The sequence below is a fragment of the Mauremys mutica genome, chromosome 9 (genome assembly GCF_020497125.1).
Source record: "Mauremys mutica isolate MM-2020 ecotype Southern chromosome 9, ASM2049712v1, whole genome shotgun sequence".
Classification (NCBI taxonomy): Eukaryota; Metazoa; Chordata; order Testudines; family Geoemydidae; genus Mauremys; species Mauremys mutica.
The window spans coordinates 28,470,482-28,492,848 of NC_059080.1; the positions used below are offsets into that span (position 1 = coordinate 28,470,482).

At 40.1% G+C, this 22,367-nt stretch overlaps 1 protein-coding gene across 1 annotated transcript in view; it reads left to right on the top strand.

Moving 5' to 3' along the window:
* LOC123377890 (connector enhancer of kinase suppressor of ras 2-like) overlaps positions 1 to 22,367 on the top strand; it is a 474,233-nt gene that overhangs the window by 255,373 nt on the left and 196,493 nt on the right. The gene's annotated exons all lie outside the window — the stretch shown is intronic.

The window sequence follows — 22,367 nt, forward strand, 5'->3', positions numbered from 1 at the left end:
AGTTCTGACATAAACTTTATTCTTTCTTTGCAAGTTTTGGGTGAAGTCTACTGAGTTCAGACACTCTGCTCCTGGGCTGGGAGAGTCAGAAAGCCCCTGTGGCATTCTTTGTCTATCAGAGACTTATCTCCAGCTACTGCTGCCCATTCAACCTCCATTCCTCCCTCGTTTGGCATTTTAGGGTTTTAGTGTCCCCTTTGATCCTAGGTTTGGGCCTGGGAAGAGTAAACCTTGCTAGCCTAGCTGGAACCAGGCAGGTGGCTATTCCCCAATTAATAGCTTTCCCAGTGTTTCCTTAAGGAACCTTATTTGTCATTGTTTCATTTTTCTGTTTTTCCCTCTAACAATCTCCTTTGATATAACTCCTTGCAGTCAGGCAGGATAATATTAAGCAGGTAACCTGAGTTGCACATGATATTTATAAAAATAGACATGATTCCTTCATTCTTACCAGGGGTTAATTGAGTTAGCACTGCAAATGGCTGCTGGAGCGAGACAACCATCTGCTCTAGGGTTCCCAAGGTTGGCAACCATATGTGTATGGCCTAATATTGCCTAGTTAAATTTACTATCTCACCTCTGTCATTGACTTGCTGAATGACCCAGTGCAAGTCACTGCACCTCTGTGTTCCCCATTAGTAAAATAAATGTTATTTCTCCACCTTTGTAAAGTTTGTTGAGATCTCCAGAATAAAAAGTTCTATATAAGTGCTAAGTTTTATTTTTTTATTATTAAAAAGTCATAAAATGACCCTGATGACATTGTGACTCTAGGTTTCTGGATTGCCTTTATCTGGGCTTGACTACAGTACATATAGGATGTGTAATGGAGCAAAGTTACCATTGCTGTTGGTACCTTAACTTTTGCACATCCTGAATTTTTGTGATTGCAATTGAACAACCTTAACATTTTAGTAACTCAGTTGCATGTCTTTAATTAAGTTCAATACATAAATTTCTAATTAGTTAGAACAGCTCATTCCAGTAAATGGGAAGCACGCTCCAGAAAGTAAGTTTGAACAGCTCAAGTGTAATTTTACTAATTAATTCACCATCCACATTTTGGGAAATTCACTAACCATAAATTGGTATAGTTTGGAGTGTTCTCCAGATATGGTATTTTCCTTCCTAATTGGTGGTTGTTACCCTTCATTAACAGATCTGTTTGAGCTTGCAGGGTAATGATTTTTTGTTGTTGTTCCCTCACTGTATTTCCCTACACAACCAGTCTTTTGTTCCAGTTTAATTTCTGTTCAAATCAACAAAATATGGATAGCATCCAACTTCTGTTCCAGTCTGATAAGGGCCAAATATGGAGATTCTAGTAAGACCTCCCCATGCTGATTGTTAGTATAGAGTGTCATTTAGAGACTCTTGCCTTCGGAGTATGTGTCACCAATGTCTCTTTTGATATCATTCTTTCTGCCATTGCCCAAATTTGAATTTCCATGGGTGCCCATTACTAGAGAGGTGAAGTCAACCTAAAGAACTAATTTTGCCCTGCTTTGAGTTACTTAATACATTGGGAAAGGTTTAATCTTCTGTCTTTCATCACTTTTCATTCCAATAATAGCTTAAAATTTTTAATAAGCAAATATATTTGGAACAACAAAACTCCACTAAAGATTTTCAATTCAAGACCCTGCTATCCAGGATAAGATGCATTATATGGAGCAGTCACACACATCTGCCAACAAGCATACATTGCCTTCCACATTGGTTTATATTTTAAAATACAAAAAAGTTCCAGTTTTACTGTAAAATAGATACTGAATCTGGAAAGGATGGTCTCTATCAGGGCTGATTATATTGCAATGAGTATTCAGCAGTGTGTATTGTTCAATGTGTATTGTTACCTATAGCCTAGATAATACAATGGGTCTCTGTTTTCTAATTCCTTAATGAATGCTAGAGTTAATCATTTCATTCTTTCAATCAATACTAATAAACAAAAGGAATGATAACCAATGGAGTGATGTGAAATAATGTGCACAGCAAAATCTCAGTACAATTTATTTAGTAACTAAATATTGACAGCTAAAATCATATTCTCTTACCTTGTGCTTCACTGATGTGGAGTGGATGATAGTCAAAGGCCATCTCTAAAGTAGGATAATTTTTGCTAAAACAGCGCTATAAGTCTGTGTCCATACTTGAGATTTTATTTTTATACTAACATTTCCCACGGTTGCTAATACCAGCGCCACTCCACTGCTGGGAGCAACATTAAATGTGCTAATGTAGACAAAGGAGCTGGTAGATGCTGGCATTTTAAGCACCAGGGGCCAGATCCTCGGATGGTGTATGTTGACATAGTTCCATTTTCTTTGGAGGAGCTGATTTACACCAAGTGAGGACTTGTACCCATATCATGTATACCTACTCTGGACAGTGTTAGACAATAAGGTGATTGAAATGTTAATGGATGTCTGGAGCCCTTTCTACTCTAGTGCTGCTGCTGTGGAGTAGTAGCATTGTTAGCAACTGCAGGAAATTTTAGCAAAAAAACCTCACTGGTCACTCTTAAATGTTTGACAGTATTTTCTGCTGCTGGATAACATGTTCCAAGGAATATTCACACCGGCCTAAATGGGATTCTGTATTCCTAAAATAAATTTCTATGACTGAAAGCAGATTATTTTGACTCAAATACTTCTTACAGTCCTGAGAAAAAAACTCAAATCCCCTGTTTTAATCTGGTTTGGGATTTTCTCTGAATGGTTTAAAGCAGAGGAGAGGCTCATGGCAAAATTTGAATCTATATTTCAAATGTCACAAAGTGTAGGGTTGTTTGGATGTGGGATTTTGGATTGGGTCACCTGTATGTAGTTTAAAGAAGCATCAGCTCAGCCTTAGCACTTCTCAAAAACCTGGCTTCTAATGGTTCTGATTTTTGGGGAGCAGCTTCCAGGTTCCTGCATTGGAGTCAAGGCCGGATTAAGGCCGGGGCTTTAGAGACTGCAGCCCAGGGTCCTGGCTCAATGGGGGCCCCGCAAAAATAAATCACAGTCAGCGATCTCCAACTCTGGGCTACTAAAAGTCCCCAGCTATTGGGGCGGCACTTGCGGATGCGGGCAGCGCCCAGAGACACACTGTCTCCCTCCTCTCAGGGGCCCTAGAGATGTGCTAGCAGCCTGCCACTTCCGGGATCAGCATGGGGCCATGGCATGCAGGCAACCTGCCTGTGCCCTGCTATGCCTCCTGGCCGGAGCCTGCACCCCCTCCTGCACCCCAGTCTCCTGCCCCAGCCCCCTCCTGCACCAAACTCCCTCCCAGGAAAAAGACTTGTATACAGGGGCCTCACAAAATCTAATAGCCCTGGGCCCACAGGAGAGTTAATCCGGCCTTGATTGGAATTGCCTGTTCATGGATTTACCAGTTGGCTGCAGCATAGGGATAACAATTATTGTTTCACTGCTTTGCTTTCTCTAATTGAGAAAGATAAATCTAGCTGAGCACCCTTGTACTGATCAGTGCTCTTCTCTCTCTCTCTCTCTCTCACTTGCTCTACATTGTTTTTTCTTTTTGCAGCATTGGCTGCTGTCTCTGGTAGAGTCAGGAAGAAACACTGGCTATCACAGGACACATTTAGCTAGTGATGGGTCTGGTCAGGAGACGAGAACACCTGCTATGCAAACAAGGAGGTGTAGGAGAAATTCTTGGAATGTCACGTGTACAAGAGTGCCATAAACTGATGGGAGCATGAGGAGAAAAAAGAGATGATGGAAGGAAAAGACAAAGAGTTGGGCAGTGAAAGGTAGAGAAGAAAGTGTAAGGGAAAATGAAGGAAGAAGAGAGCAAGGAAATAAGAAACTGTTTTAAGGGATGTCCTTTATTTGGTGCTAGAGGAAACATGAGTTGACTGTGTTTTAAAGCTACTAAGAAGTATTTGGTCAGAAAAAGAATGTTTCCAAGGAATTAGTGTACAATATACTCATGTATGCATTCTGACACACATGATTTTATGCCAGGAATAAAACATTATAGATAGCAGTACCTTAAACATGAGCTTTTTCATTTATATTTCAGATAATTCCTTTTTTATCTTTGAAATATGAACAGTCACCTTAATAGGCATGAAACCTCTGTTCATGTTTTTCTGGAGAGAAAAGGAAAGGGAGAGGCCTAGAGAAGAAGAGGGTGGACATGAAGCATAAGAGAACAGTACACAGGAAAAAAATGCATATTAAAGCAGCTGAAGTAAAATTAAGAGGGGGAAAAAATAGTGGGGGTGAGAGATGAAAAAATAGGAAACTTAAGGGAAAACAGAGGGAATCAAAACAGAAATAAATCTATAATAAGTGATGAGAAGAATGGAGTTACAGTTGACAAAATCCCACTGTTTTAAACAGTTATTGAAAACATTCATATAGTAAAAGGGAAGAGAAAAAAAATTAAAACAAAAGCCTGTCTTTTCTATTAGAGCTGATAATGATATTTTCTAAAAAAAATTATTGATTTCAGTTTTGCAAAACAATAAATCTTTATACTTTTTGTGTGTGTACAATTGGTTAAGTACATAGTATTAATAGTTTGTGAAACATGCACCACTAACATTTTGGGCATTCTTTTTTTATATATTGTCACATATTTAGCTATTTAGGATGCTGGTATGATGTAGAGTCTGCTGCATAACCTGTAATTGGAAACACAGAGAAGATTTTTTTCCCCCCAATAACATGTGATTTATAGTGGACAATTTTAGATCAACATCATATGCACTCCCAAGCAGACTTTTATTTGGTACTAGGAATAGTCTGAGCCGGTTCTGAAGATCTCTAGTTTCATATGAACTTATCCATTTTTTGTGTGCGCACTGGGCACATGTGCATTTTGCATACACATCTATAAACTGCTGAAACTGGGAGAAAAAATCCACTTCAATAAACTCTTTGTTTTCAGTTCCATTGCATGAGAGTAATGAAGTTGGAATTTGTTCCACTGTTTAAGGCACTGGCATAATTTCTTTTAAAGTGTTGTGGCTTTCTAGACCATTAAAATTCTGATGCTAGAAGCTAACTAGAAACAAACAGGACCAAATTCATGCTTGATGTAGTTTTGTTGACTTCACTGGCATTATGCCATAGATGAACTTGGTACTTTTAAGTTTAAATATTTTTGCAAGACTTTATTGTGACAAACAGGAACAACAACAAAATGCATGTACATAGTGTCCTTCAAAGGGATATCCTGGGATGCTTCACATAAACACAATTAAAAAGACAGAATTGAGTCCCATTTCAGTTAACAGCTACATTAGATAGAGGTTGGGTTTTTTTTTTCAGAAGTGATAGAAACCCTCATGCTTAAGGGAACTATTAAGTTAGGCAGGTTGGGAAGTAACTTCCCCTGTGGATAGGTGTTGTGGGGACTAGCTGCTGTGTAGAGCCCCCTGCTGGCAGAGCATGCAATGGCTGGGGACTCCCTGCCTCACTTTCCTTGCCTGAGGTTTGTCTCCTCAGCTTTGCAGACATCAGTCTGTGCTGGAGATGTGTCTTAGCCCTCCGGCCACATAATAGACAAGTCCCAAACTAAAAAGTCCCAAACAAAAAGGTCCTTCTGTCCTTCAGGACTTCTATTCAGCCTACCCTTTGGGCCTTATTCTTGTTCCTTTTCTGAGCTACCTATACCAGTCTTTCTGGTCTCTGGGATAGAGCACTGGATCCCCAGGCTGGTTCTCCTGGAGGACCCTTTCCCCTGAAGACTGTGTCAGTCAGGGCCTTCCACAGGAGCCTACTCACACCCAGAATTCTCTGTACTTTTATAAAGCCCAGGTGTCCCTTAAGATATCACCTGATCCTCCTTAGTCCTGCCCCCTTTGGCTGGATCAGCTAATTATTTATGTCACAGTATGGCAGGCTCCATTTCCTCTTAAAGGGGCTAGTCATCCTTTGACAGTAGGTTATTCCATAGTTGCTGATTATGAAGCTTATGCTGCTTTCTTTGGAACTGGTGACTATCAGAGACTGGGTACTAGATTAGATAGACCACTGATTTGAGCCAGTATGTCATTTTCTATGTTCCAGTGCAGAAATATTCAATATGTGGCGGATGTTCCTATAGTTTAGATTTACAGATTGCAATAGACTGAGCACTTGGCAAACTTGAGGGTCTTTCTGAAGGGCATAGTATAAATTAGTCCCTCCATTCAGTCATCTTATCTTCACTCGTTACATAGGGGACATTTTCCTTACCAATCAGAATACTATTCATGGTCCTGGCTGTAAACGTATTTGCATGCTGAGCAAATCTTCATAATGCTCTCAATTGTGATCCTTTGTAATTAGGCACAGACTCACCCAGCGGCGCCTCCTGCTGGTCATCTCAGGAATTAGCTCACCAGTCATCAGAGCACCCTCGGCAGGCCAGGTGTCCGGCCTGTTGTTGGGCCCCTGTGCCCCTCCCAGACCCCGGTGTCCTGTCTTGGGTGCTGCCCCCCTGGCAGTACCCCACTCTCTCTGGGTCTCCTCACCCAGGGGAACCCCCACCCCCTATCCCTACGTTGCCTCAGTCATGGCTACTGCCAGTCACCGTCTAGCCCCCGTGCCCTGGGGCAGACTGCAGTCTATCAGCCAATCATCACAGGCAACAAGGGATTTGGACTGGCTGCCTTTACCCACCCTCTGCAACCCCAATACCTATGTGGGCCTAGAACCAGGCCCTGCAGCCTCGGGAGTTGCTGGCCTAGGGCTTCCCAGCCCCTAAGGCCTTTCTCCAGCCATGCCTCACTCTAGGTCCCCCGGGTGAGTTCCCCAGCAGCCAGGCCTGTCTCTCTCTCCAGTCAGAGTGAGACTGCTGAGCTTCTGGCTGCCCTGGCTGCCTTATAAGGCCTAGTTGCTCAGTTTGGGGCATTGCCCCAGCTCCAGCCACTTCCGCCAATCCACCGGGGTTTTGCTCCCTTCTGCAGCCCCAGCCCTCTGCAGGGCTTTTCCAACCCCTTCAGGGCTGGAGCGGGTGTTCACCCCGCTACACCCTTCAACTGTCAAATATATGGTTGTTCATAACAGTAGTGCTTGAATAATACTTACCTGCTGAATAATTTATCTTGAATGTCCAAGCTAAAGATATGTCATAATTTGAAACCTTTTGCTACTTTTATAAATTTAATTATCAGTATCGTTATTGGACCTATTTTTAAATCAATGTAAAAAAATGTATAACATGCCTCATACATTGGTACTTGAAATTTTATAGACTGCTGCTCTTGCTTGTTTATTTAGCAGCTCACTTTAACGGCCACCCTTCACAGCTATCTATTTTTCCTAATTTGGTTGATATTTTAACTTTCAAGAAACCTGAGCAACATAGTTACCACAGATGGCTGAAAACTAAAATGACCAGATTTTTTTTTCATATAATCCTTCTGTTGCAGTTAGCCCTCAGCCTGTGGAAACTTTATGGAGCCATTTCTAAAAAAATTTAATTTCATTTTTAGGTCCTCAACATAATATCCTCTGGTATCTTTAGCATAAAATATTGCCTGCTTTTTCAGATAAGTTCAACATTTTAGCTACAATAGTCTGTTTACTATATCCTAAAAAAGTTGTTTTGTAAGTATGAGTTGATATTCACTGTGTAGATAGCAAAGTTACCTTTTTTCTTAAACGGTAATATAAATTGCAATAGAATTATACTTTTTTTCCCAGAGGAAAGCTATATAAGGGAAAATCTTAGGAATACAAGAGAGAGAAAGGATACTCAGTGAGTAAGGTCTTTAAGTGCTAGATTGTGCTTTAGGGGCACAACCCTTACATTGATTTACCTACTTTCCCTTTCATGTTGTAGAGTCCTCCCCTTTTCCACAGGAAGGGAATAAGGGAGAAGCACACAGTGTGAAAGACCCTGGCATCCTGGTTCATGAAGCTAATTTGTCAAAGATCCAAAGGAAGCCAAAGAGACATTGCTGACCACTTTCATGCTGCCCCTAATTCTCAGACACCCTCCCAATTCAAGTATGGTGTCCAGTCCCTTTTGGTCTGTGAAGCATTCCAACCAGAGAAATCACTCCCGACACTGTCTCTCGTGTTTGCTTTTGGATGCTATTGTACCTTCTTGAGTTTTTAGACCAGAAAGCTCTTTTGGACATGGACTCTGTCATATCTTTAGAGCACTTTATAACACTTCTGTACAAGTACTGAATAACTCCACTGATGCAGGTTGTTTTATTCCAGTTTTTAAATCCAGCAATTATTACTAAAATTAATGTGTCTATTTGAATTTTAACGAACAAGAATGCTACTTCCCTCACAGAAATGTGTAAAAAAAAAAAAAACAACCCAAACCTACCTGTTACCTTTCAGATGGATTTCTCCCATGGTTCAAATCCTGCTAGGATAACAATATAAAATGAATGTAGTGGTTTTTGTCTTGTGCCCTGAAAATATTTATTCACATAATAAAATTACCATATATCTAGTTTCTTTAATCTTTGCATTTTAATGCACCCATCACTGTGGTATCTGAGCACAAACACAATTACATGAAGTTCTTGGTAGACTTTTTTTTGCCACTATCTGTATAGGGCAGTCATTTTGCGGGGTGGGGGGGAAGCTAATGTAAAGAGAGATGATTTTTTATATTTTATTTTGAAGCTGTTGAGATCTGTGATCAGTCTGATATCATGGTGGAAGGGAGTTCAGTAGCATAAGCCAGCTGCTAAGAGAGCCTAATTTCCAGAACTTGCAAGTCTTTTACACCCTTTGAACATTTACCTCCAGTGTCTCTGAATATTTCTGCCTCACTCCCGACATGACAAAACCCCATGGTAAATCCTCTTCACAGACCCTCTGTGAATGCAGCTGCAGAGGAGCATTCTAGAAAGGGCATAGGAATGCAGGCCAAATCAGCATGCTTTGCTGATACAGTCAAAGGCACCTACACCCAATCCTAGGCAGTTGTTTCAAGCTCCTAACAGGAATAATCTGCCTGGGGGACTATGTGAATTTGGTCTTTGCCAATCTGAATGTAGTTGCATATTAATGTTGTTTACACAAGGACCTATTTAAGGACATTCCTTTACAGAGGCAGAATTTAGCCTTGCGCCTGGTTATCGCTGGTATTATTAGCCTTTCACTTCATGAGCACCAAATGAATTTGTGTAGGAATTGCCCAAGTGGGGTGCCATTTTCCCAGCACATGTGATCCCTGCCCCAGTTAACCCACCTCTTTATAATTAGCTCTTCCTGCCCCCACACCTACCCATCATCCACTTCTCTCCCCACCACTCATTCATTCAACTCTCAGAAACATCCCTCTCTCTCTCCTTGAGCCACTCCACATACATGAGGATTTGTAGGTCTGAGCAAGAGGAAATCTTCAGTTCTTCTCCCAAGCCCAGAGGAGGAAGGAGAGGCACGAGAGGGTAAAAGGAAGGGAACAGGGATACTTGGGCACAGGCTAAACAGATAACTTAAGGACAGTTTTGGGAACAAAAGTAATGCTTAAACTTTCATTAAATGTATATATGAATTCATTCTTCATTAAATATATTTAGACTTACTTTATACACATGCTATCTTCTGAATTAAAGTGCCATGATCATGTAGACTTCTATCAGTTTCAACATCATTCAGTATCTAATTACCTAATTGTAAAAAAGCCAGGATTTGGTTATTATTTTTAATAATGGGACCTAATTTCAAGCTGTTGCACCCATATGTATTAAAATTAATAATCTGTTTCCTTTCTTGCATAGAAAAAAATTTGAAAAAGCCAGTACATGACCTTCAGAAAAGCTTATTTTTATCTTCTTAGAGCAAGCTCCACTTCACTGCTAAGTAAATGGAATTTTATCCTTGACTAGTTTGAAGGAAGAAACATTCTATTATTTATTAGAGTGTTGCTGAATTTCAAAGCCACATATAGTACTTTATTACTTTTTTAGATATCATAAGTTGGCATGAATCAATATGGGCCTTATAATTACTATTATTTCCATTCGTGAGCTAGAATAATTTGTTGGTTCCAGCTCAGTAAATTCCTATATAATCAGTATATTCACTAATACTGACACAAGCAATTCACATAGTGAACTTCAGCTTTCATGTATAGCACCAAGGCTCGCAGGAACAAGAAATCTTTACTGGATGTATTCCTGCTGGACTGAAGCAATTACCCTCTCCATACCTTCTCTCCCCTTCCCTTGATTCCCAGAGTCATAAGGCAGATCAGCAAGGAGAGAGCCAATATCATACTATTAGCACTGATGTGGCCTCAGAATTATTGGTACACAAATCTTTCATGCACTCTGTGCAACTGAGCTATTGTTCAGTTGTTCCTTGGAGGAGTAGGGTCCTGGAGTGCCTGGAAGCCCTTGGCTAACTCTCTCAGTACTGGAGGAGATTTTTTTTTCTATTTCCATGATCAGATTTCTACTCCAGAAGAAAGACTCTCCTCTGAATGCATCCTGTCTGACTGCATGGTCAGGGTGGGGATAGGATGTAATGCTTGGGTTAATCTGTCTGATACCATAATAGCAAACTAAATTAGAAAAAAATATCAGTCTAGTTCCTGCTATTGTGGTGCTGCTACCTGGATTTTTTAGGCATTTCCATTCACAGGTTCTGCTTCAGCTTTGTTTACAGAACTCATGCCAATCATGCCCATCTATCAATATGCTTCTCGTCATGTTCTGTTCATTCCCACTTTACTATTCTCTGCCTGCTCAGGCCTGAGTGTATCTGTGACTACTGCCATGACTATCTCCTGAAATATATATATCTCCATAATACAAGTTAGGAAAAATTGAGTTCTTGTCTCCTCTCAGCCTGCTCGTGTGTTGTTTTTGCTGTCAGTCCCCTGTCCATTGCTGTGAACTCTTCAGATCTATTTCCATTGTATGCAGCTTCAAAATTAGAAATATTTTCAGGAATAGTCAGATAATAGGACCTCTGATTATGGGAAGGATGTGGCCATCTGTCTCAAAGTGCAAGTTCACATCAATTAATACTTTATAAATAATCAATATGCAATTATAGTTATGCCTATTTTACCAATGGGCAGACTTTCAGCTGCTGCTCATTTTCTTCTTTGCTTATAATCACCATTGTATGAATGAAAGGAAAAGGTACAGTTAGGCCTGGTCTATACTACGACTTTAGGTCGAATTTAGCAGCGTTACCTCAATTTAACCCTGGACCCGTCCACACAGCAAAGCCCTTTTTTTCGACTTAAAGGGCTCTTTAAATTGATTTCTTTACTCCACCTACAACGAGGGGATTAGCACCAAAATCGGCCTTGTCGGGTTGAATTTGGGATACTGTGGATGCAATTCGACGGTATTGGCCTCCGGGATCTATTCCAGAGTGCTCCGTTGTGACCGCTCTGGATAGCGCTCTCAACTCAGATGCACTGGCCAGGTAGACAGGAAAAGGGCCGCGAACTTTTGAATTTCATTTCCTGTTTGGCCAGCATGTTTGTAGAGCTCATGCAGAGCTCATCAGCATGATGTTGACATTGCCAGGGCACATTGCCCGGCCCGTACTTTGTGAGAAGTCTATGTCCCTGTCCCTCTTGTCACCACGCTGCCATCGCCTCCTCGCCTGGTTTTGCGCAAAACAATTGTCTGCCATTGCTCTGATGGAAGGAGGGGCGACTGATGACATGGCTTACAGGGAATTAAAATCAACAAAAGGGGTGGCTTTGCATCAAGGAGAAACACAAACAACTGTCACACAGAATGGCCCCCTCAAGGATTGAACTCAAAACCCTGGGTTTAGCAGGCTGTTGATTTCACAAAACAAATCGGGTCAATTTCTTGTTTTGATCCATCTATCTTTTACATCTTAGGCTGGCAGCAGATGGTGCAGTAGGACTAGCCATTATCATCTCCTGGCTGCTCACCAGAAGATGGTGCAGTACGACTGTTAGCCATCGTCATCTCCTGGGTGCTCGGCAAAAGATGGGAATGACCTGGCTGAGTCACTCCCATGTCTGCCCAGGCGCCCCTGACCGATCTCACCGAGGTCGGCTAAAAGAGCACCCAGGAATATGACGACGATGGCTACCAATCGTAATGCACTATCTGCTGCCAAAAGACAATGAGCTGCTGCTGTGTAGCAATGCAGTCCCACATCTGCCATCACCCAGGAGACGTACGGTGATGGTGAGCTGAGCGGGCTCCATGCTTGCTGTGGTATGGCGTCTGCTCAGGTAACCCAGGAAAAAAGGCACAAAACAATTGTCTGCCGTTGCTTTCACAGAGGGAGAGAAGGAGAGGGGGGGCTGATGACATGTACCCAGAACCACCCGCGACACTGTTTTTGCCCCATCAGTCATTGGGATTTCAACCCAGAATCCCAATGGGCAGCGGAGACTGCGGGAACTGCGGGATAGCTACTCACAGTTACCCACAGTGCAACGCTCTGGAAGTCGATGTTAGCCTCAGTACTGTGGACGCAGTCTGCTGACTTAATGCACTTAGAGCATTTTGTGTGGGGACACGCACAATCGACCGTATAAAAACAATTTCTAAAACACCGACTTCTATAAATTTGGCCTAATTTTGTAGTGTAGACATACCCTTAGGAACTGTTCTCACAGTACAAATGAGGCAGAAATAGGAATGAATATAGCTGATAATGAACAAAAGGTGGTTGCTAGTGTGCAATTTAGTGTGCAACCTTTTCCATGTTCTGAAAATATTTTTCATGTAGAGCACTGTATCTAACATAAGTTCACAATGTGTGTTTAGTGTGTGATTCAAAATCTCAGATCAAAGGAAATAACAAAAAAGTTGGACTTTATTAGTGCATGCAGTTTCATGCTTACTAGCACCATACTTCATGCTTTAAATGCTCTCTCGGAAAATTTGGGGTTTTATGCCCAAAGAAAGGGATATACTGAAAACAGTTAAGAAATTCATTCAAATGGATTTTGTTTGAAAACTGTTGTATTAGTTACAGTATGCATACTGGATTTCTTAAATCTTACTTCTATCATTTATCTTGAAGATGTGCTGAATTATGCAAAAGTAGCATTCATTGTGTGCCATCTGGCACCACACTCCCTTTGGAGGTTCACCAACTGCCAGGGTGGCCCAGCGTAACAGACCATAAGCGAATAAAGTGATGTAATGAAGCATGACTGCCAAAGTTTAGGGGACATACTACTTTCTTCTGATTGGTTGTCAGTTATTAGTCTGAGCTCTATATAGTCAATCTGTGCTTTTTATAACACATAAATGCCACTAAATTCACTAATTCTCAAAGCAGCCCAAACCAAAATAATGTTTTTAAAATAATTTTAGCACATAAAATACACATTTTTAACCTCAAAATATTAACAACTTTAAGAAAAGGTATTGAGAAGGGAACATAAAGTACAGTTTTGAACTCTGAACTCAATTAAATAAACACGCTTCATTGGGTTTCTTGTAACTAGTTTCAGAAATAGTAGGTTTACAAGTTCCATTTCCTATCTGCACCAGAAGTATTTTTATATTTATCGCTTTAGATTGTAGTTCCTAAAGGACTTCTAATGTCTGAACCCTACTCCTATTTTCTCATTTATTAAGAATGTTCTGTTTTGAATAAAGATGGTACCAAATGAAAATCCCATATCCAAATACCTTCAAGCTTGGGAAACTTCAGATCCAGATATGAGTTTTGTCTTGGGCCCATGTCTAATTTTGAGTGAAACATGAAATGCAATGAGTATAATGTTTTGTGTTTAGGGGTACATAAGACAATACAGTAGTGGTTGCAGATGAGACAGACATTTTAACAAGGAATTATTAATAATATATTTGACAAATAACATATTGCACAAAATGCTCTACCTAAAGGAAAAGGATGAAGAGTTTTTTCAGAGTTTAGGGAAGGCTGGATACTCTGGCTACTAATTTTTAAACTCACTTTCTGTTCGTCAAGCAAAATATGGAGATATGAGAGAACTTTTAGAGCTAGGTATCCATGTTTCTCCCTGCAGGCAAGTGAAATTGACAAGATCCTTCCAGGCATGCAGCCAGGAAGCCATTTTGACAAAAAAAATCAAAACTTTTCAGCAAAATTCAGCAGAATAGCTGAAAACTTAGTTTTACAAAAAGGGCATTTTTTCCATTAGAAAATCATTTTGAAACAGAAGTCCTGAACAGCTCTTCATTTAAAATAAAAAAAAACTCTCTAAAGAATGGAAGAGGAATTGATTAGAGGGAGGATGTGCAGAAGTGGTGATGGCAGGGGGAAAGTGGATGCACTGCTCTGCAGTAAGATGGAGGGCGATGGCTACTCTCCATCATTTGAGAGCATTTCTCTGTGGTTGTAGGGAAGCCAAATTTGGACTCCTGCATTCAAAGCAAGGGGGGCAGCTTTAATGTATTAGCAGGGGACAGGAATCAGGCATCAATACCCTGAGGAGGCGGGAGATATCTGGGTGGTACAGAGGAATGCTGCAAGCCCCTCAAGGAGCCACCCCATTCTCCCCACTAACTGTATTGAAAACTCCACCAAAGAGCCTTAGTGTTCAGTGGCAGAAACACCAGTTCTAAATCCCTCTTCCTGCCTCTAAAAATCCCAGTAGTCCTACCCCACTGGCAGAAGGTCAGACCCACACTGTGTAAGGCCTGACCAGTACTCTTATGTATTGTAAAGTCCAGCCAAAGAGCTGCAAATTGCAACAGCAAACGAGACAAACACCAAACCCAAATCCATTTCAAAGATTGAAGTACAAGAGAGAACCCACAAACAGCCAGGCACACAATGTATCCCAGCCTAATCCTAAACTCCAACCCAAAAGGAACAGCAGTTCACCCTATGTGATATGTGGGTCAACTGCACCAGACACATGCTCTCCCAGTATTCTTGGTAACACACATCCAAATATGGAAAACTTTATGGCAACATGTAACAAAACTCAGTCACCAACCAAAAATTAAAATGCACCAATCACAACTTACAAAATGGAAAAAAGAATTTGTTTTGTGAAATTTTAAAAAGTCAACAAATTATACTGAAAGATTTTTTTTAAAAAATGTGATCAGCTCTAATAAGAAGTAACTGCTGAAATCAGGAGATACTGTGAAGACTTGTGTGAGATGAAATTGAGCCAAATCATATATCCAGCATTCTTTGTCAGCACTAAATTTACATTTATGTTTAAGAAGTGTCTAAAACACTAAAATTAGCTCAAACCCCAGCACCTGTGTGGAATTTCACTGAAGTCAATTTGACTCCATGTGGGCACAAGGGTCCATATTAGCACATCTGTTTGCAGAGTTTATACATTTTATATTCTTTAACTTTTCATGTAAAACCTAATCTTACAAATTTCTTTACTATTAAACCTTCCATAATAAGGCATTATTTTCTATATGGTCACATTTGTGCAGCTTGGGCCTGATCCAAAGCCCATTGAAGTTCTTTTTGACCAGATTGTCTTGCCTATACTTTTTAGAATATCTATTACTACTTAGCACTTACATTGTTCTTTATGTTCAGAACACTGCCTACAGTAGCTAATTAATCCTTACAATACCTGTGAGGTAGCTATATTAGAATTGTCCCAACAAGAACAGCAGTATCTAGAAAAAAGGAAAATTAAAGATAGAGCAGCTGTTGTACTGTTCAAAGCAAGTAATTTATCAAGAGTGTTTGAAAAAAAGCTGTTTCTAAGAAAAGCACATTACTGAATCCCCATTTTGAATTGTATCCTCAGTTTCATGACCCTATATAGCCATATGAAGCAACAAGTGAAATAGCTGGTGTGGGGAGGGAGATATTATGCAGTTCTATTGATCTGACCAAGGAATTTGCTGTTATACCACTACAAGGATCAAAGAAAGAAAAAGTAATACTTTAGGCTAGAATTTAGGTTCAGTATCTGCTTTTCTATTCATCCTTCTTGCTAATTAGATTTTAATAGAATACCCTAAAAGCCGCATCCAGAAATATAAACTGTATGTTCCAAATTTCCATTGTGCCAACTCTGTTTACTGACAGTAACAGCAGGATGATCAGTTCTGCCAATAATGCTGAGAAATTCCACCTCTTTATCCATTTTTACTTCAAACCATTCTCAACACTGGTACCAAAACCTCTCTGAGGCACTGAGCTAGGATTGCTAACTATGCCACAATGTACTCAGCTAAACATTATATTAATAGTTGTACCAGGCAGTCCACAGTACTTGTTATTTTTAGATATCATTTTATTTTTAATATATTCCAGGTACACATATAATCTTACAGAGATACATCAGGACAGAAAAAAAAAACTTTTAAACATAAAAATATGTTTTTAACTATAAGTAAAGTAAATTAAGTAATCAAAGAACTGTCTAAAGCATTCCGTTAAATGCTGCCTTCTTTGCTCAGTTTAACAGAAAAATCAATTAAAATTGAAATGTAAATTCTGCCTAACCCCAAACATTAAAAAGTCATAATATTTGAATCTGCATAATATAAACTGTCTTAAAAGTCATAATTAAAAATAAATTATAGGGTTTTCTGCCTTCTAATTTTTGAGTCTCCAGCCCTTCTTCAAAAATGATCGTTTCTGGCTCAAATTCAACCTTTAAGCACGCATGAAAATGTTAATCTTTCCCATTGGCTGTTTGGAGGGGGGATTCCATCTGCCCTTTTTTATGCCTGGGATTAAGTGATATCATTCTATCCTTTCCCTTTACCACTATCCTTTCTCCTTTCCTTCCTAGTCTCTCTTTCCTCCCCCCGCCCCCACTCCCCTGCCCCACACACTTTCTCCTTATATGCTCTGCATAATTTCTTCTCATCCACATGTCCCCATGTTCCCTCCCGTTTTCTCTCTGTATTCTGCCTCTCTCACATTCTCCCTCTGTTTCACCCTTAACTCCCTGTGCCCCACTCCATCTTCCTTTTATTCACTTGAACCCGTCTCTGTCTGCCTCCTGCGTTATCTTGCTGACTCTCTGTGAGCCAAGAGTGTCTAACTTTTATTCTGTGGAGAGGGTCAAATTCCATTTTTAATTATGATCAGTGGGCCAGGGAGTAAATTTAGGTCTACATATTTCTCTCAGTCATCTTGAACCATTTTGAACTTGAGAAAATTATCTAATGGATTCACTCAATAGCTGTGAAAACTGAGGTAAATCATGGCATATTTGTATTGCAGCTTTGCATCAAAAGGACAACAAAGAGTCCTTGGTGTTTTTTTTATCTGAGCTGATGTTGTGTTAAATATGCCTGTTGCTTAAAATGATGTATATCATGAGACTTTTTCCATTACAGGCAGCTTCTGTATTTAACTTGCTAAATCTATTTTACATATGATAAAGAGGCCATATTTATCTATGTTTACCTAGAACTAACATACAAAGTACAGTTAGGAATTTCCTTCATTTTCCCTTTGGGATTTTTTTTTCTTTGTAAGGGTCCTTCTTCTAAATACAACTTTTCAAAGTATTTTAGCAATTAAATGGGTGATTACAGACATTTCTGCTATAATTTACAATAATATTTTAAGTCACATTCTTTTAATCATGGGTTACGGTGGCATAAAGTTCAGATTCCTGGAGTATGGTTCACTGTACACCAAAATGCAGACCAAATAAATTGGTGATGCTTATTTATTTTCCATTTGAAAGTACTGATATTTTGGCCACAAACTGGATTGTAAGATGGAAGATAAATAAGCTTTGCAAACTCATTTGGTTTGGTTTATTGTATTCTACATGTCTGTCAAGTTTTCTTAAAGAGCCTTTGAGAGGCATTGGTAAATAAAAAATTTTAAAGTCTATTTTAAAAAAAGGTGTTTTTATACTGTCAGTCTTTGAGTTTTTTAAAGTCCCAGCTTGAATGGAAATTGAATTGCAAATATGCCTTGAATATTTCATTTGAATTCTTAGATTTGTAGTGCCACCCATTTTTGCAAAGTGCTGAACTCTTCTTTTATTTTTTTCCTTTGGTCTTGACTGTATGGACAATAGTTCACTGTAACTGAAGTGTAAATCTACAGCACACTATCTGGCCGCATGTGTGGACCCAGCTACCACTCACTAAAAGTTCCATAATGCACTCTGCTTTAAAATGGGAGTAGATCAAAGTGGACTGTGGAACTTTTAGTGAGTGGTAGCTGGGTCCACATGGCCAGTTAGTGTATGGCAGGCTAGTGCACTATAGATTTGCACTCATCTTATTGTGCACTGCCCATATAGACAAGCCGATATTATGTAAATTAGTGAGTAGTCTGACACTGTATAACCTTGTGCTGTCATTCAGTAAACAGGTACTACTGAGAGAGGTGATGATTATTCAGTAGGTGACACTCTTGCCTCTTAATCAATATCTTTAATTAAGACAGAGGTTAGACCACTGTGCTAATGGGTAAGATGCAATAGCAAGGTTCTGACAGTTGTGGTCAATGAAGATTGCATGGTATGTCTACACAGCAAAGAGAAACCCATAACCGGCCCATGCCCACTTACTAAGGTTTGCAAGTCTTGGGCTGCTGTGTAGACTTCTGGGCTTGGGCTGCAGCCTGAGATCTGAGACCCTCTCACCTCAGAGTCCTGGAGACTGGGCCCAGCCTGAGCCTGGAAGTCTATACAGCAATGAAACAGCCCAAGTCCCATGAGCCAAAGTCAACAGGCATGGTGCAGCCATGGTGTCTAGTGCTGTGTGGACATATCTTAGATGTGTTTATCCTGTGTCCTAGCCTAATTCCTACTTAATTAATTAGATTCTCTACCTACATTCCTTTTCCTGTAGTTTCAGTTGGAAAGATATTCTTTGCTTTTTGTTCTAAACTTTTGTGTATTCATAAACTGCTGTTTTCACCTGAGATAGTTGTGTTTTCATGATTGATAGAGATCTTTGCTCCAGTTTGTGAAGGCTTTGGGATTCTTTCAGATGAAAGATGCTGTGCAAATGTAAGATAAGCTGGTTAACACTCTTCCTTAATATTCATTGTGCACCTAATTGCATACTTAAAATTACAGTTCAGCGTAGGAAGAACCCTGACTTAATGAAGTAATTGTCACAGTCTTAACATTTGTTGATATGGAGTTTATTGCATTAATATGAAGTATGTTTAATGATCTGTCAATTTGATTCCTAATGAGTGTTCAACTTAAAACTAAAGATAAAACGATAAATGGAGCACCAAACTGCACCATTTCAGAGTTGTTTCATAGTAGCTAATCTAACAGGACTTTAGCTTCACTTTGGGTATTGAGTATCAATGGAAGAAAGGTAGGAAAAGGAAAGGAAGTCAAAGGGGAGTTGAGGGGTCAGGGGGAAGGGAGCTGGTGTGAAGGGCAACATGGGATCATATCAGATAATTAAACTGCTTAAGATAGTTGGTGAATTTTATTCTGCTAAATAAAACTGTGCCAGTAAGTTAAGAAGCCAGGGAAGGGGGTGTGCATAGATGACTGTACATCTCTCTAACACCATCCTCAGAAGAGGCAGGAAATAGTGTTTTATCACTATGTTGCTATATTTGGTGTTTTTCTTTAAAGCTTCAACTCTTGGACTATTTTGATTACATTTGATTGCTTTGTAAGAGCTAGGTAGTAATAATATAATACTGTAGGAGAATTTCAGCTTAAAATTAAAGTGAGTTTCTAACCCTCGTGGTTGTGGCGAAAACATGAACCTTACAAGATCAAAATCTATTATTTTTTAAAATCTCATGATTTTTCAGGGCATAACTCATGAATTTTGATCTCTTAGATTTGACAGTGCTGAAGTAAAGGAAAGATGGTATTATAGTTCCACATGCTAGGAAGCCTGGAGGGAAAAGAGTTATAACACCAGTCAGATCGCTCCCAGATCATTTTATCTTCTTTACCATCAAATAAGCAGGGAATCCTCCTGCACTGTTCCTTCCTCCTCTATTTCTTCTAAACCCTTTTCTCCACTCCTTACAAGGCCCCAGAGGGAGGAGAAGAGGAAGAGGGACATATTGGAGAAGATCAAGGCTTTGGTTATCCCCTCCCCCGTGGTTCAGGGGAATTTCTTGCAGAGAGGATGCGAATCACAGAGCTTTAAACTCTGCCATTGAACCCCTTGCTGACAGCAAGGCTGCTCCTGCATCTCAGGAGAGACCTCTGGATCCAGCTATCTCCGCATCTCATGGACCTGATAGTGGCCATCCTAGAAATCTGACTTCATATGTATAGGAAGTGGGTTTCACTGGGCCCTTTTCCCTCAGCATTATTGCCACTATTTGTCCAACCTGGAGACAGCAGGCATTTCCCAATAAGCTCCCCCTCTCTGTTTCTCCTGCCAAACTGTGGGTATTTGCAGATTCAGCTTATTTATGTTCCTTGCCTGTCAGCCAGACCCATCACCCCAGACTGCTGGTAAGCTCAGCATTTTGTGAATTCTCTTCTCCGCACCTCACCCTCCCCTGCATAGTAACACTTCTAGCACTATAGTAGTTCCTTTCTTCTCCGGACTGGTACAGTCCTTACCACTAGCATCAATTCTGTTCACTCCATCCTCACTCTATCTGGGCTTCCAACAATATCTTAGATGCTCAAGCAAACTCTGTACCTGCTTTTATGCAAACTTACAACTCTTGGAATTGGGTTTCCCTTTTTTCTGTCAGAGTCTCTCCTGCTAGATGTAGTGTCATTTGCTTTCCTTCCAAATAACAGTGGAAGAAAGACAACTCTCTTGCAGACTAGCTCAGTCATCAGCAGTTAGTTGCTTGGGAGAGGAGCCCCAGTATTCAGGTTTTTCAGTTAAATATAGTTAAAATTTAATTTCAACTCAGTCTGACAAATGCCAAACTTCCTTGTTTCTGCTAGAGAAATACCAAACCCAAAATTCTGGGACTGAAGCATGAAGCAACATCTTGCCTCCTCTGATCTCTCGCCGCTCAAAATGTCACAGAAATAGCAGGCAAGACAAGGAAGTAATGATTATGTTAGCTTCTTAGAGGCACATGGCCCTTTATTCTCCTATTTAATTAACCTCCATGCTGGCCACTTCTCAAGACATCCAACCTTTTATCTTGGAGTTCATTTGTTCCAGGCCTAATCCAGTCACTTGAGATTAATATGGAAATTGTGTAGTGCTGGTTCCAAGAAAAGACTGCCGTGGAGGTTGCAGATTGTCTTCTTGAATAGGAAACCTTCTGCTAACATGATGTCTCTTTCTGTGGTTGTGCTTCTGATCAAAACATCGTGCACTGTTCCTCTTCTATAAAGAATATTTTGGCTTTTTATATTAGCAGGATTTGAGGAGGCTTTAAGTCAGAGTACTCTGGGTATAAGATTCTGCTATTCTGGCCTTTGAGAGCCCTATTACTGACATGGATTTTAGCTTATTTCAAATAGCTTTTCCATTTCCTTCGGTCACCTTTACTTAATCCTATCACTTCAAAATGTTCCTTAGTTTTCCATGTTCTCACAGAACCTCCTATTGATTCTATAAGCCAAGTTTCATATTCCTGACTCTGAAAGTGACTTTGTTTATAGTTATTTCTGAAAGGAGGATTGGAGAATTAAGTTCTTTGGTTATTTCTCTTCCTTCCAGTTTTTGTCCAATTAACTGTGAACTCTGGCTTCCTTTGGAGATTATTCTCATAGTGAACACAGAGTTACATTATAATTGTTTTAGCTACTGTCTACAATACTCATTGCCACATCTCCAAAGTCCCATCAACCATAGTGGGTACTGCTACACATTCACCTAGAGTGGAGCACCCACAGGGACAGCACTCGAAGAAGAAGAGAAAGTTACTCACCTTGCAGTAACTGAAGTTCTTCGAGATGTGTGTCCCTGTTGGTGCTCCACTCCCTGCCTTCCTCCCCTCTACTTTGGAGTACTAGTATGATTCTCAACGGTAGAGAAGGAACTGTTGAGGGTGCGGGACACACGCACTCAGGAAGATTCCAACAAGACACCCAAGTTGGTAGAAAGATGTTGAAAGTGGCATATTAAAGTACTGCTTGCTACCTTTGTCTTTTATGCTTACTCCTAGGAAGGGAAATGAGAGAGATAACAAAGGGAAATTTCTTGCAGGTAATTCTGTTTGTTGTGGTCTCCTCTTCTCCTTTTCTGTTTCTCACTATTTTCCCCATCTGAGGAAGGAGTGGAGTGCTGTTTATTATTTTCTTTCTCTGTTATGTCTATCCTTATTTCTGCTTTGGAAATATCTATGGGAGGGGTCTGAACAGGTCTTCTTATATGAAATGTTCCAACTCTCAAATCTTTTGCTTCCTTGCTTCTTGGTAGGTGGAGCCTTCATGCCATTTGTTCTTTACAGAAGAAACTAAGTCGAACAGAATTACTCATAATTCTTTTCTTCCCTAAAGAATTTTGAGCTGAAGGGGAACTCTGACCCAGAAAAGTACCTGAAACAGCTAGTAACCCCTTTAGCAAGTTGGGAAGTGGGAAGCTCATAAGTGCAGTAAGTGACTTTGAGATCTGATTTTATTGTGTA